Below are 13289 nucleotides of genomic sequence, written 5' to 3' on the forward strand. Positions count from 1 at the left end.
CAGTGCCACTGCCCATACTGATCAGGGCGGCATTTGCCAGCCAGGGTCCGGACCAGCGTCCAAGAGGAGGAAGGTTGCACCTGCAGTACAGGCTGGGACCCCAGACACAGCTACGACCTCCTGCACTTCGAGGAAGAAGCCTTTCTGCAATCAGGAACTGGACTGCCCCGTGGACTACGCGCGGGACCACAACCGTGACATGCTAGTGGGGCCGAATTGTCAGACCACGGCTGCCCATCGTGATACCCACTGGAAGCAAGTTGTGGAAGATGTGAGTGCATTCGGCCATGAGGTGGGCACAGCCCAAGAGTGCAAAAAGCGTTGGAATGACCTCAAACGCAGCGCTAAGGCGAAGCGTGCCTCAAATTACATGACTCTGGTGACTGGCAGTGGGCCAGCACCTGAGGAGGTAGACCTCACTCCGCACTAGTCACTCATAGCGGAGTTCATACCACCACAATTGGTCTAAGGAGTGGGAGAGATGCAGGACTTTGATGCCCAGTCCAGTGAGTGTTGCTGCGTGTTTGTCGAGGCCATGGTTGTTTTACTCGTGTCATGTGTTGGGCATGACTGCCACTACATGTCATGTGTACATGGTTCTCATGGGTGTCCTGTGGAAGATTCAACACCAAAAGGATTGAATGATGAAAGGGTCGGGGTAATTGGACCTAAGAAAAAAGGGTCAAATTTCTTATACATCATATATATATATATATGTTCAATGCTTTTCGTATAGTTAAAAATGAAAGTGGTTTTTGCAACAGTAACTGGGGTTGTGGGGGGAAACCACAAACTATTTGGCCAAGGAAATTGACCCTTTGGTCATTCGATCCTTTGCATTCGAACATTTGCCCTAGAACCGTTTTCATGTGCAAGTCATGCAATGTTTCACTGATGCGTGGCTGCTGTGCAGGATGGTGGACATGTTGAGCAGACAGGGACTGTCCTTATCACCACAATTGCACCATACTCACATGCTAGTCACCCGGATGCCCCTCCGGTCCATGTTCCAGCTCACTAGCCCTTCTGCATGTAGCCTGTGTTGTCCTTCCTCTCAGCACTGGGACTATGGCCCTCATTACGACCCTGGCGGAAAGTGACTGACCGGACCGCCACAGCGTAAATAGCGTTTCCGCCATTGCACGAAGGAGCAAAGTGCGGCCCATTCCGACCCATCGGGCACGAGCACCACGGCATGGCGGAAGTGCAAAGTCCGCGATGGCGGAAATGACCCCAAAACGGCCCACACCGCCGCTGTACGGCGCCCTAGGTGCAATACCGCCACCCATCACAGCGGACACCGCAGTGTGCGCCTACCGGAAAGTACGGTGACCGGAAATATACGGAAACGGAAGTAAAAACATGGGCCCGGAACGGGAAACATCCCGCCGTACACCTATAAAACCACAAAAACCACACAACCACTAAAAACACTACCCTGAGACACACCCCAACCCGTCATCCACCCTAGCGAAACCAAGAAAAATGGGAAAAGTAGCGAAGAAAGCGTGCGACCGCAAGCGGCAGGTCCACTTCTCCCGTGAGGAACTCACCGTGCTAACAGAGACCCTCCAGGAGAATGCTGCCGTCGTCTTCTCCACGCAAATGACCAGGACGGCACTTGCGAACAAGAAGGCCATATGGGCTCTGGTGGCACAGCGGGTAAGTGCGGTGGGGACCGCACCCCGCAACCCACAGCAATGCAGAAAGCGATGGGACGACCTGCGAATACGCGTCCGCAGCATACTCTCTGCCAACCGCAACATTGCCACAGCCACCGGGGGAGGTCCTGAATCACCCATCAAGTTGACCCCCTGGGAAGAAATCTGTGCCTCCACCATCGGAATGGAGAGCATAGAGGGAGTCGGAGGGATGGAGAAAGGAGTGCAGACATCCGAAGATTCAGGTAGGTGGGCCAGATAAAACAATGCTAAATCCACAATGTCCAATCATGTGAAGTACCATGTGTCCACATAGTGCAACAGAAACACATGTCCAGGAGAACGACCACACACATCGGCCTGATAGCGCACATTAAAACTCACAATAAATACATAAATAATTAAAAACCCCTAAAACACCCACTACACGTGCAGCAGGCACACCCTAACTGCAGGCTGCCAAACAACTGCACCCTCACTCCACACACAAATGAAAGCACCTCCAAGGCCCCGACCCAAATCACCCTCAGGTACCACCCCAATGCATGTGATACTATGCCATTCCAATTCCCACAGACCCATTAATAACCCTCGCCCTCCTTTACTCCACCACAGGGTCCGATCCAAACGACGAGCATCAGGACACCCCTACCAGCACACCTGCAAAGAGGGCCAAGACCAACGGCCAAAGACCCTCCACCTCAGCTGCACGCATCAAGACACGGCAGCAGCACAAATCAGGTGGCAGCACAGAGGAGGGAACATCAACAGGCACCCCAGCAGCCAGCATGCCCACAACACCACCACCACAGGTCCCCCCAACGGATGCCACAGAAGGCACTGCCTCTGGTGGCAGCAGCACCATAGGTGACACCCCATTGATGGCAGCATGCTCCGACACAGAAGACGGGGATGTCGAAGTCAGATCCATCCATGACCTGTCCCAATCCCCCTGTCTGTCCCATCCCGTACAACATGAGGATACCACGCAGGGGCACCCACAAGACGACGACTGGCCATCCCCCACAAGCCCTGTGGCAAGGCAACATGAGGACAACAGCCCCTCTGTGACACCCCCGCAAATGGCCATGGCACAGCAGAGGCAACAGTCCCTCGACCAGTTAATCGTGCAACAGCAGCAACTGGCCACGCTCCTCAAGGACCATGCCGATGAATGTGGGGGCACTAAGGCAGACATAGAAACATCAACTGAGACACTTAGGGCAGAAATGGAGAGGAGTACAGAGACACTAAGGGCACAAATGGAGAGTAGCACCGAGAGCCTGAGAGTCCAAATGGAGAGTAGCACCGAGAGCCTGAGAGTCCAAATGGAGAGTAGCACCGAGAGCCTGAGAGTCCAAATGGAGAGAAGCACCGAGAGCCTGAGGGGGGAACTGCATGCGACGTCCAAAGACGTATGTGCCGAACTTGCCGCAGTGCGCCCTGTGCTCACTGAGCTCTCGCAAACCCTTAGGGACATGCATGGACGTGAGCAGGCAGAGACATCATCCGTTGCAAGTTCCGTCCAGGGCAGCCCCCAACGTAGATCTGGGAGGAACCTGCGCTCCACAGGCAGGGGTGCCCCTGATACCCGCAGAGGGGGCTTGCAATAGCGACAGCCCACTGACAATGAGCATCTTTGGACACTGGTGTTCGGGGGGGAGGTAGGAGGGTGGAGGGGGTGTGTTGGGCTCACTTGGGTGGCGGGTCGATAGGGTGTTCAACATGATATCACATATGCCATAAACAGTGCATGATCAACCAATGAGATGTGTGGACAATGATCTTTGTGTACTAGGCCATCATAGGCGTACAGTCCATATTGTGCATGTACCAGACACACACAGTGCCACGAGTCCCGTGTCCATGTATCAGCCACCAGGCGTGAGTGCTAGAAGCATGCATCAATGAGATGCTGACGAATGTCACGGCCCTCCGGTGCCTAGCAGACTCCTTGAGGTGCTGCCACATCCCCACCCTCATCATGACCATCATCAGGTGCTTGCAGTTCTGCGTCAGGGGGCATGGGCACATTTCTACGTACGCACATGTTGTGGAGCATGACACATGCCATCACCATCTTTGCAACCTTCTCATGGCGGTACAGGAGTGCCCCGCCAGACCTGCTGAGGCAGCGGAAACGAGTCTTCAGTAGGCCGAATGCCTGTTCAATGACTACACGGGTACGTGAGTGGGCATGGTTGTAGTCCTCCTCATGCTGGTCCCGTGGGTTCCGCACTGGTGTGAGGAGCCATCTCTTCAGTGGATACCCAGCATCACCTGTATGTGGACGAGAAACGTATGATGTGGAATGCCATTGCTACGTACGCACACCCCCCCGCCCCCTTCCTGCCAGGTCATTGCCGCATCACATACCCCACATCATCATGCATGAAATGAGACTCACCGAGTAGCCAGGATCTGTTCCCTGCGTGTCGCTCCATGTAGCGTGGTATTGTAGAGTTCCTCAAGACCATAGAATCATGGGTTGATCCAGGGAATCTGGCACAACAATGTGTAATGATCCTGTTGGAGTCACACACCATTTGTACATTCAGGGAATGGAATTGTTTTCGGTTGCGGTACTGGGCCTCCATGGCATGTGGGACGACCAATTCCACATGGGTGCAGTCGATGGCACCAATGCAACCCGGTATGCCGGCAAGTGCATGGAATCCCACTTTTGTGTTGGTAATTTCCTGCTCCGAGCGTGGTAGAGAGATGTAGTCGTCTGCGTGCTGCAGGAGGGCATCGAGCACTTGCAATAGTGTCCGTGAGAACAGTGGCTGAGAAATGCCATGCAACTGTCCGACTGTGTGCTGGTAGGTGCCTGTGGCCAGGAAGTGGAGTACAGACACCACCTTCAGTAGGGGTGGGATGGCGGTTGGGCTATCTATCATGCTGACAAGGTCAGCCTGTGTCATGTCCACAATGGCGGCTATGGTGTCCCGGTCCAAACGGTAGAGGGTGTGGATCTGCTCATCAGTGAGGTTGAACGGATGTGCTCGGAGGCGTGGGATTGCGGGCTGCCTGCGTGGTGGTAGTGGCTGTGCTGGCGGCCCTTGCTGGCCCTGCCTTGCCCTCCTCCTCCTCCTGCGTCTCCTCCGTGCGGCCGGTTGTAGTTGGTGTTCGTCTTCTTCTTGGAGTTGGAGTACTTGCAGTGCTATCAGGTCCCCCAGGGCGAACATCGCGAGTCCTGTCGGTAGCATTTCGGAGTGGGTGTGGTTGTGGGAGGAGACTGGGTGTGCAATTTATGTGTTTTCAGGCTGTATGGCCTCCACCTGTGGTGATTCATTCCACCTGTGCAAACTGCTCTCCCCTTTGGCCGAGCACGTCCCGCGCACAACGCTGCAATTCGAGGAATGGCATCTTGCTATTGCAATCATGTATTTGTACCCGATGGCCGTGTAACATTGGTTGATATGTTCATTCTGCTATGGTCCCATTGTTTCACATACTATCTTTGCAGTCGCGAACAGACTTGTGAAGGGTCAGTGGAACGTAGTACTCGAGTAACGGTGGGCCCTCATGCATCACTGTACCGAGTTGCAACGACGGGCGGGGCGTCCCATTTGTGAGTGAAGGCATTTGCCATTTCCACACACAGCCGCACTAGATGGATTAATTAATGATTTCAAACGGCCACAGATGCCTTTTCGACGTGATGTTGCAAATGAGGAATTCGAAGGGCGGCGCTTTCGGTTTTCAGCTAGCGGCGAGGAGATGCCCACAGGTCTGACTGCAAATATAACGTTCTATTGTTCAATGTCCTTGAGACAGGGGCCATGGCGAGGATGCAATGATTGATATGAATGGTTTGGGATGCGCAATAGCGACGTGGGCGATGAGGCCGGACGTTCCCAAATACATGTTACTTCACAACACTGGAATTACGGGCTGGGGCACTGTGGATTTTGCAGGCTGCATAACGCACAGACTCAATGGATATTTCTAATGTTATGTGAGTAAATATTCAGGCGTTCATCAGTTGACGCTGCAGACAGGGAGAGATAGAACACAGGCATCAGGGCACTGTACAATGGACTGATACACACATGACAGTTGTACATGAGTGGCAGTGTCAAACTTCAGACATGGCATCACACTCCCCAACACACGTCATTTCAACTCACACACATGAGCAAATCAACAGGAATATTGCACCAGGCAGCACCATCCATACACAAACAACAGCACGAGCAGCCGAAGGTGAGCCTGACGTCACACGCAACACGTGGAGTGCAGAACACATGCAAACACGCCACCAGGCTCACATGCATGTGTGCATCTCCACCAACTGTCACAGTGATGAGATCGCCATCCATTTCACATCTGGCATTCAGCCTTCTACATGTCAGTGTCACATGCATCCATGTTGCATCACAGGTGCACACTTGTCAAATACACACACATGCACATGTACATAGTGCAGATACATGCAGCAGGAACCAGCATCCACGCGTGACACCACAACCATGTCACAGTACATGCACATAATCAATTACATGTGTGCACCCACACATACATTTGCACAGCATGCTTACCAACACATACACCATCAATGTGTCTCACACATGAGAGGAATCACATGTGGCAGGTTCACGTCCCTGTACATACACATCCATACATGTCCCTACAAAGATCTATGTGCAACCTGCACACTCCTGGCACATCACAACACGCACAGCATCCAATCAGTATGCATGTACACTTACCGCTCGACTCCAGACGGGTCTGCTTCTCAAGTACCTGGATGTGGAGCGGTGGGCATATGCGTTCCAGGACCATCATTTGGTTGTTGGTTAGGTGGACCCGGCACCCCTTGGCATCCGCTGCCTTCAAGAGGTGCCGGGCCTTGTTGAGGGTCTTGGACCTGAAGTCCTCCCAGCGCTTCCGGACGTGTTTAATCTCGCGGACTGCCACCCCCTCCGCGTTGATGGCAGTCACGATGTCCATCCAGATCCTCTTCCGTCCTTCATTGTCGGCACGCGAACTTCCAAAGAGGGCATCATACTGCCCCAGGACTTGCTCAACCAGGACACGAACTTCACTGACACTGAAGCTGGTGGCCCTCTGCCTCTCTGGCTGGGGGTTGCCAGTGGTGCCAGATGGTGTTGTGTCTGACATGGCAACCCCAGAGGCAGGTGTTCGTGGGCAACTGGGTCCTGGGGCTGGGCTGTGGAGCGATGGTATCCCAGACGGGAGTCTTCAGTTCCAGCAGGGGTGGACACAGCAACTGCACCCCTGCAGATGGCTGACATGCAGGCAGCAAATAGCAGGGCACATGGGCAGCAGGCAGGCAGGCAGCAGCAGATGGCAGGTGGGAGCGTGCTCGGGGCTCTTGGAGGCAGGAAAATGGCCTTCTGGGCAGGAGCATGATCTTCCGTGTGTTTTTGCGTGGCCTGCTTGTTACGGAGTGATTTGGCACGTGAAAGAAGTGCACATCAGCGTGTAATCCGAAGAAAGGGCCTACATGCATAAATGACGAAACGCGTGTGGGCGTTTCCCTCTGCACGGGTTAAAGGTGAGCGTCTCCCGGTAGTTCGCTGTACGTGCCTTACGTGGAGACCGACGTGTGTGTTGCTACTTCGTGTTGTTTCGCACACCATCACTACTCTGCGGATCAAGGACCTATCTCTTCTTTTGGCTGGGGTATTGGCTATGCCTGTTTTTCATTATCACGCTAGTCTGACGGTGAGTCGCGCACGCTATTTTTCCCACTGCGGGTGCCCCTGTGTATCGCGTACCTGTTTTTGAGGTCATAGTAGCCTGTGTGTCCTATGCGTATGTGTTTTTTGTGTCCCTGGGTGTCACCGCGTACTGTGGGAGGTTAATTCCACACATGTGGGCTACCGGTGTGCGTGCACAATTTTACTGCAGTTTTGGGGTGCCTGAGCGTTGCGTGACCCGTCACTTCATCACCGGGGTCACATACAGCCTTGCAGGTGCAGGGGTGCTTATAACATCTTGTGTCCCACCCCCTTCACCCCAATTGCCCAGGACAATTGTTGTGTACACCTCCCATTGGCACTTCTCCATCTGTGCCGGCACTACCCCATCTGTGCCATGGTTGGGAGACCACCAAAGGTGAGGGGCGCCTCAGCTGGGTGTACTCCTCGTGGCAGGCGTGGTCAGGGACGTGGCCGGGGTGACCAGGGAGTAGGGGGACTCCAGGGTGTCCTGGGTGGCTGCAGACGGGGAAGAGGCAGGGGTGCGCCAGCTCGGGATGTTGTTGTGCCACATGTTGGTGCAGTCATGCCACCACCCCCTGCGGCTCGACAAGATGCAGTTCTTGAATCTGGCACTGGCGCCCGTGTGACCCGGCAGTCCGTTTCATCGACTGCCATGGGCCCAAGGGTAGTGATAGCTGCAGGTGCAGCTGTGGACACCACCATCCATGCTCAGGGTCTGCCAGCGCAGGCTGCGTTGGCACTTGAGGAGTCCATGGAAGATTTCCAGGTGGTCAGGAGGCACACCGTAGGTGCACGCAGGGCTGCCCAGACCAAGGCACGTGTCCCTGGGGCAGTAATACCATCTGCTGGCCCGACCAGCCGGGTGTCGGCAACTGCAGGGGCAGATGTAGCCGACACGACCCCGGTTGTGAGTCTATCAACCAGGACAGTCCTGGTCAATGACCCTGGCCCAGCAGATGTTGCTGTGCAGGGTCCATTCCAGGGCACCCAGCAGCCACTGATGCAAGTCAGGGCCTCATTCCATGTTCCACCTGCCACTCCCTCGGCTCATTCCACCAGTGCCACTGCCCATACTGATCAGGGCGGCATTTGCCAGCCAGGGTCCGGACCAGCGTCCAAGAGGAGGAAGGTTGCACCTGCAGTACAGGCTGGGACCCCAGACACAGCTACGACCTCCTGCACTTCGAGGAAGAAGCCTTTCTGCAATCAGGAACTGGACTGCCCCGTGGACTACGCGCGGGACCACAACCGTGACATGCTAGTGGGGCCGAATTGTCAGACCACGGCTGCCCATCGTGATACCCACTGGAAGCAAGTTGTGGAAGATGTGAGTGCATTCGGCCATGAGGTGGGCACAGCCCAAGAGTGCAAAAAGCGTTGGAATGACCTCAAACGCAGCGCTAAGGCGAAGCGTGCCTCAAATTACATGACTCTGGTGACTGGCAGTGGGCCAGCACCTGAGGAGGTAGACCTCACTCCGCACTAGTCACTCATAGCGGAGTTCATACCACCACAATTGGTCTAAGGAGTGGGAGAGATGCAGGACTTTGATGCCCAGTCCAGTGAGTGTTGCTGCGTGTTTGTCGAGGCCATGGTTGTTTTACTCGTGTCATGTGTTGGGCATGACTGCCACTACATGTCATGTGTACATGGTTCTCATGGGTGTCCTGTGGAAGATTCAACACCAAAAGGATTGAATGATGAAAGGGTCGGGGTAATTGGACCTAAGAAAAAAGGGTCAAATTTCTTATACATCATATATATATATATATGTTCAATGCTTTTCGTATAGTTAAAAATGAAAGTGGTTTTTGCAACAGTAACTGGGGTTGTGGGGGGAAACCACAAACTATTTGGCCAAGGAAATTGACCCTTTGGTCATTCGATCCTTTGCATTCGAACATTTGCCCTAGAACCGTTTTCATGTGCAAGTCATGCAATGTTTCACTGATGCGTGGCTGCTGTGCAGGATGGTGGACATGTTGAGCAGACAGGGACTGTCCTTATCACCACAATTGCACCATACTCACATGCTAGTCACCCGGATGCCCCTCCGGTCCATGTTCCAGCTCACTAGCCCTTCTGCATGTAGCCTGTGTTGTCCTTCCTCTCAGCACTGGGACTATGGCCCTCATTACGACCCTGGCGGAAAGTGACTGACCGGACCGCCACAGCGTAAATAGCGTTTCCGCCATTGCACGAAGGAGCAAAGTGCGGCCCATTCCGACCCATCGGGCACGAGCACCACGGCATGGCGGAAGTGCAAAGTCCGCGATGGCGGAAATGACCCCAAAACGGCCCACACCGCCGCTGTACGGCGCCCTAGGTGCAATACCGCCACCCATCACAGCGGACACCGCAGTGTGCGCCTACCGGAAAGTACGGTGACCGGAAATATACGGAAACGGAAGTAAAAACATGGGCCCGGAACGGGAAACATCCCGCCGTACACCTATAAAACCACAAAAACCACACAACCACTAAAAACACTACCCTGAGACACACCCCAACCCGTCATCCACCCTAGCGAAACCAAGAAAAATGGGAAAAGTAGCGAAGAAAGCGTGCGACCGCAAGCGGCAGGTCCACTTCTCCCGTGAGGAACTCACCGTGCTAACAGAGACCCTCCAGGAGAATGCTGCCGTCGTCTTCTCCACGCAAATGACCAGGACGGCACTTGCGAACAAGAAGGCCATATGGGCTCTGGTGGCACAGCGGGTAAGTGCGGTGGGGACCGCACCCCGCAACCCACAGCAATGCAGAAAGCGATGGGACGACCTGCGAATACGCGTCCGCAGCATACTCTCTGCCAACCGCAACATTGCCACAGCCACCGGGGGAGGTCCTGAATCACCCATCAAGTTGACCCCCTGGGAAGAAATCTGTGCCTCCACCATCGGAATGGAGAGCATAGAGGGAGTCGGAGGGATGGAGAAAGGAGTGCAGACATCCGAAGATTCAGGTAGGTGGGCCAGATAAAACAATGCTAAATCCACAATGTCCAATCATGTGAAGTACCATGTGTCCACATAGTGCAACAGAAACACATGTCCAGGAGAACGACCACACACATCGGCCTGATAGCGCACATTAAAACTCACAATAAATACATAAATAATTAAAAACCCCTAAAACACCCACTACACGTGCAGCAGGCACACCCTAACTGCAGGCTGCCAAACAACTGCACCCTCACTCCACACACAAATGAAAGCACCTCCAAGGCCCCGACCCAAATCACCCTCAGGTACCACCCCAATGCATGTGATACTATGCCATTCCAATTCCCACAGACCCATTAATAACCCTCGCCCTCCTTTACTCCACCACAGGGTCCGATCCAAACGACGAGCATCAGGACACCCCTACCAGCACACCTGCAAAGAGGGCCAAGACCAACGGCCAAAGACCCTCCACCTCAGCTGCACGCATCAAGACACGGCAGCAGCACAAATCAGGTGGCAGCACAGAGGAGGGAACATCAACAGGCACCCCAGCAGCCAGCATGCCCACAACACCACCACCACAGGTCCCCCCAACGGATGCCACAGAAGGCACTGCCTCTGGTGGCAGCAGCACCATAGGTGACACCCCATTGATGGCAGCATGCTCCGACACAGAAGACGGGGATGTCGAAGTCAGATCCATCCATGACCTGTCCCAATCCCCCTGTCTGTCCCATCCCGTACAACATGAGGATACCACGCAGGGGCACCCACAAGACGACGACTGGCCATCCCCCACAAGCCCTGTGGCAAGGCAACATGAGGACAACAGCCCCTCTGTGACACCCCCGCAAATGGCCATGGCACAGCAGAGGCAACAGTCCCTCGACCAGTTAATCGTGCAACAGCAGCAACTGGCCACGCTCCTCAAGGACCATGCCGATGAATGTGGGGGCACTAAGGCAGACATAGAAACATCAACTGAGACACTTAGGGCAGAAATGGAGAGGAGTACAGAGACACTAAGGGCACAAATGGAGAGTAGCACCGAGAGCCTGAGAGTCCAAATGGAGAGTAGCACCGAGAGCCTGAGAGTCCAAATGGAGAGTAGCACCGAGAGCCTGAGAGTCCAAATGGAGAGAAGCACCGAGAGCCTGAGGGGGGAACTGCATGCGACGTCCAAAGACGTATGTGCCGAACTTGCCGCAGTGCGCCCTGTGCTCACTGAGCTCTCGCAAACCCTTAGGGACATGCATGGACGTGAGCAGGCAGAGACATCATCCGTTGCAAGTTCCGTCCAGGGCAGCCCCCAACGTAGATCTGGGAGGAACCTGCGCTCCACAGGCAGGGGTGCCCCTGATACCCGCAGAGGGGGCTTGCAATAGCGACAGCCCACTGACAATGAGCATCTTTGGACACTGGTGTTCGGGGGGGAGGTAGGAGGGTGGATGGGGGGTGTTGGGCTCACTTGGGTGGCGGGTCGATAGGGTGTTCAACATGATATCACATATGCCATAAACAGTGCATGATCAACCAATGAGATGTGTGGACAATGATCTTTGTGTACTAGGCCATCATAGGCGTACAGTCCATATTGTGCATGTACCAGACACACACAGTGCCACGAGTCCCGTGTCCATGTATCAGCCACCAGGCGTGAGTGCTAGAAGCATGCATCAATGAGATGCTGACGAATGTCACGGCCCTCCGGTGCCTAGCAGACTCCTTGAGGTGCTGCCACATCCCCACCCTCATCATGACCATCATCAGGTGCTTGCAGTTCTGCGTCAGGGGGCATGGGCACATTTCTACGTACGCACATGTTGTGGAGCATGACACATGCCATCACCATCTTTGCAACCTTCTCATGGCGGTACAGGAGTGCCCCGCCAGACCTGCTGAGGCAGCGGAAACGAGTCTTCAGTAGGCCGAATGCCTGTTCAATGACTACACGGGTACGTGAGTGGGCATGGTTGTAGTCCTCCTCATGCTGGTCCCGTGGGTTCCGCACTGGTGTGAGGAGCCATCTCTTCAGTGGATACCCAGCATCACCTGTATGTGGACGAGAAACGTATGATGTGGAATGCCATTGCTACGTACGCACACCCCCCCGCCCCCTTCCTGCCAGGTCATTGCCGCATCACATACCCCACATCATCATGCATGAAATGAGACTCACCGAGTAGCCAGGATCTGTTCCCTGCGTGTCGCTCCATGTAGCGTGGTATTGTAGAGTTCCTCAAGACCATAGAATCATGGGTTGATCCAGGGAATCTGGCACAACAATGTGTAATGATCCTGTTGGAGTCACACACCATTTGTACATTCAGGGAATGGAATTGTTTTCGGTTGCGGTACTGGGCCTCCATGGCATGTGGGACGACCAATTCCACATGGGTGCAGTCGATGGCACCAATGCAACCCGGTATGCCGGCAAGTGCATGGAATCCCACTTTTGTGTTGGTAATTTCCTGCTCCGAGCGTGGTAGAGAGATGTAGTCGTCTGCGTGCTGCAGGAGGGCATCGAGCACTTGCAATAGTGTCCGTGAGAACAGTGGCTGAGAAATGCCATGCAACTGTCCGACTGTGTGCTGGTAGGTGCCTGTGGCCAGGAAGTGGAGTACAGACACCACCTTCAGTAGGGGTGGGATGGCGGTTGGGCTATCTATCATGCTGACAAGGTCAGCCTGTGTCATGTCCACAATGGCGGCTATGGTGTCCCGGTCCAAACGGTAGAGGGTGTGGATCTGCTCATCAGTGAGGTTGAACGGATGTGCTCGGAGGCGTGGGATTGCGGGCTGCCTGCGTGGTGGTAGTGGCTGTGCTGGCGGCCCTTGCTGGCCCTGCCTTGCCCTCCTCCTCCTCCTGCGTCTCCTCCGTGCGGCCGGTTGTAGTTGGTGTTCGTCTTCTTCTTGGAGTTGGAGTACTTGCAGTGCTATCAGGTCCCCCAGGGCGAACATCGCGAGTCCTGTCGGTAGCATTTCGGAGTG

The sequence above is a fragment of the Ambystoma mexicanum genome, chromosome 1p (genome assembly GCF_040938575.1).
Source record: "Ambystoma mexicanum isolate Mex_15411 chromosome 1p, UKY_AmexF1_1, whole genome shotgun sequence".
In the NCBI taxonomy this organism is placed as follows: domain Eukaryota; kingdom Metazoa; phylum Chordata; class Amphibia; order Caudata; family Ambystomatidae; genus Ambystoma; species Ambystoma mexicanum.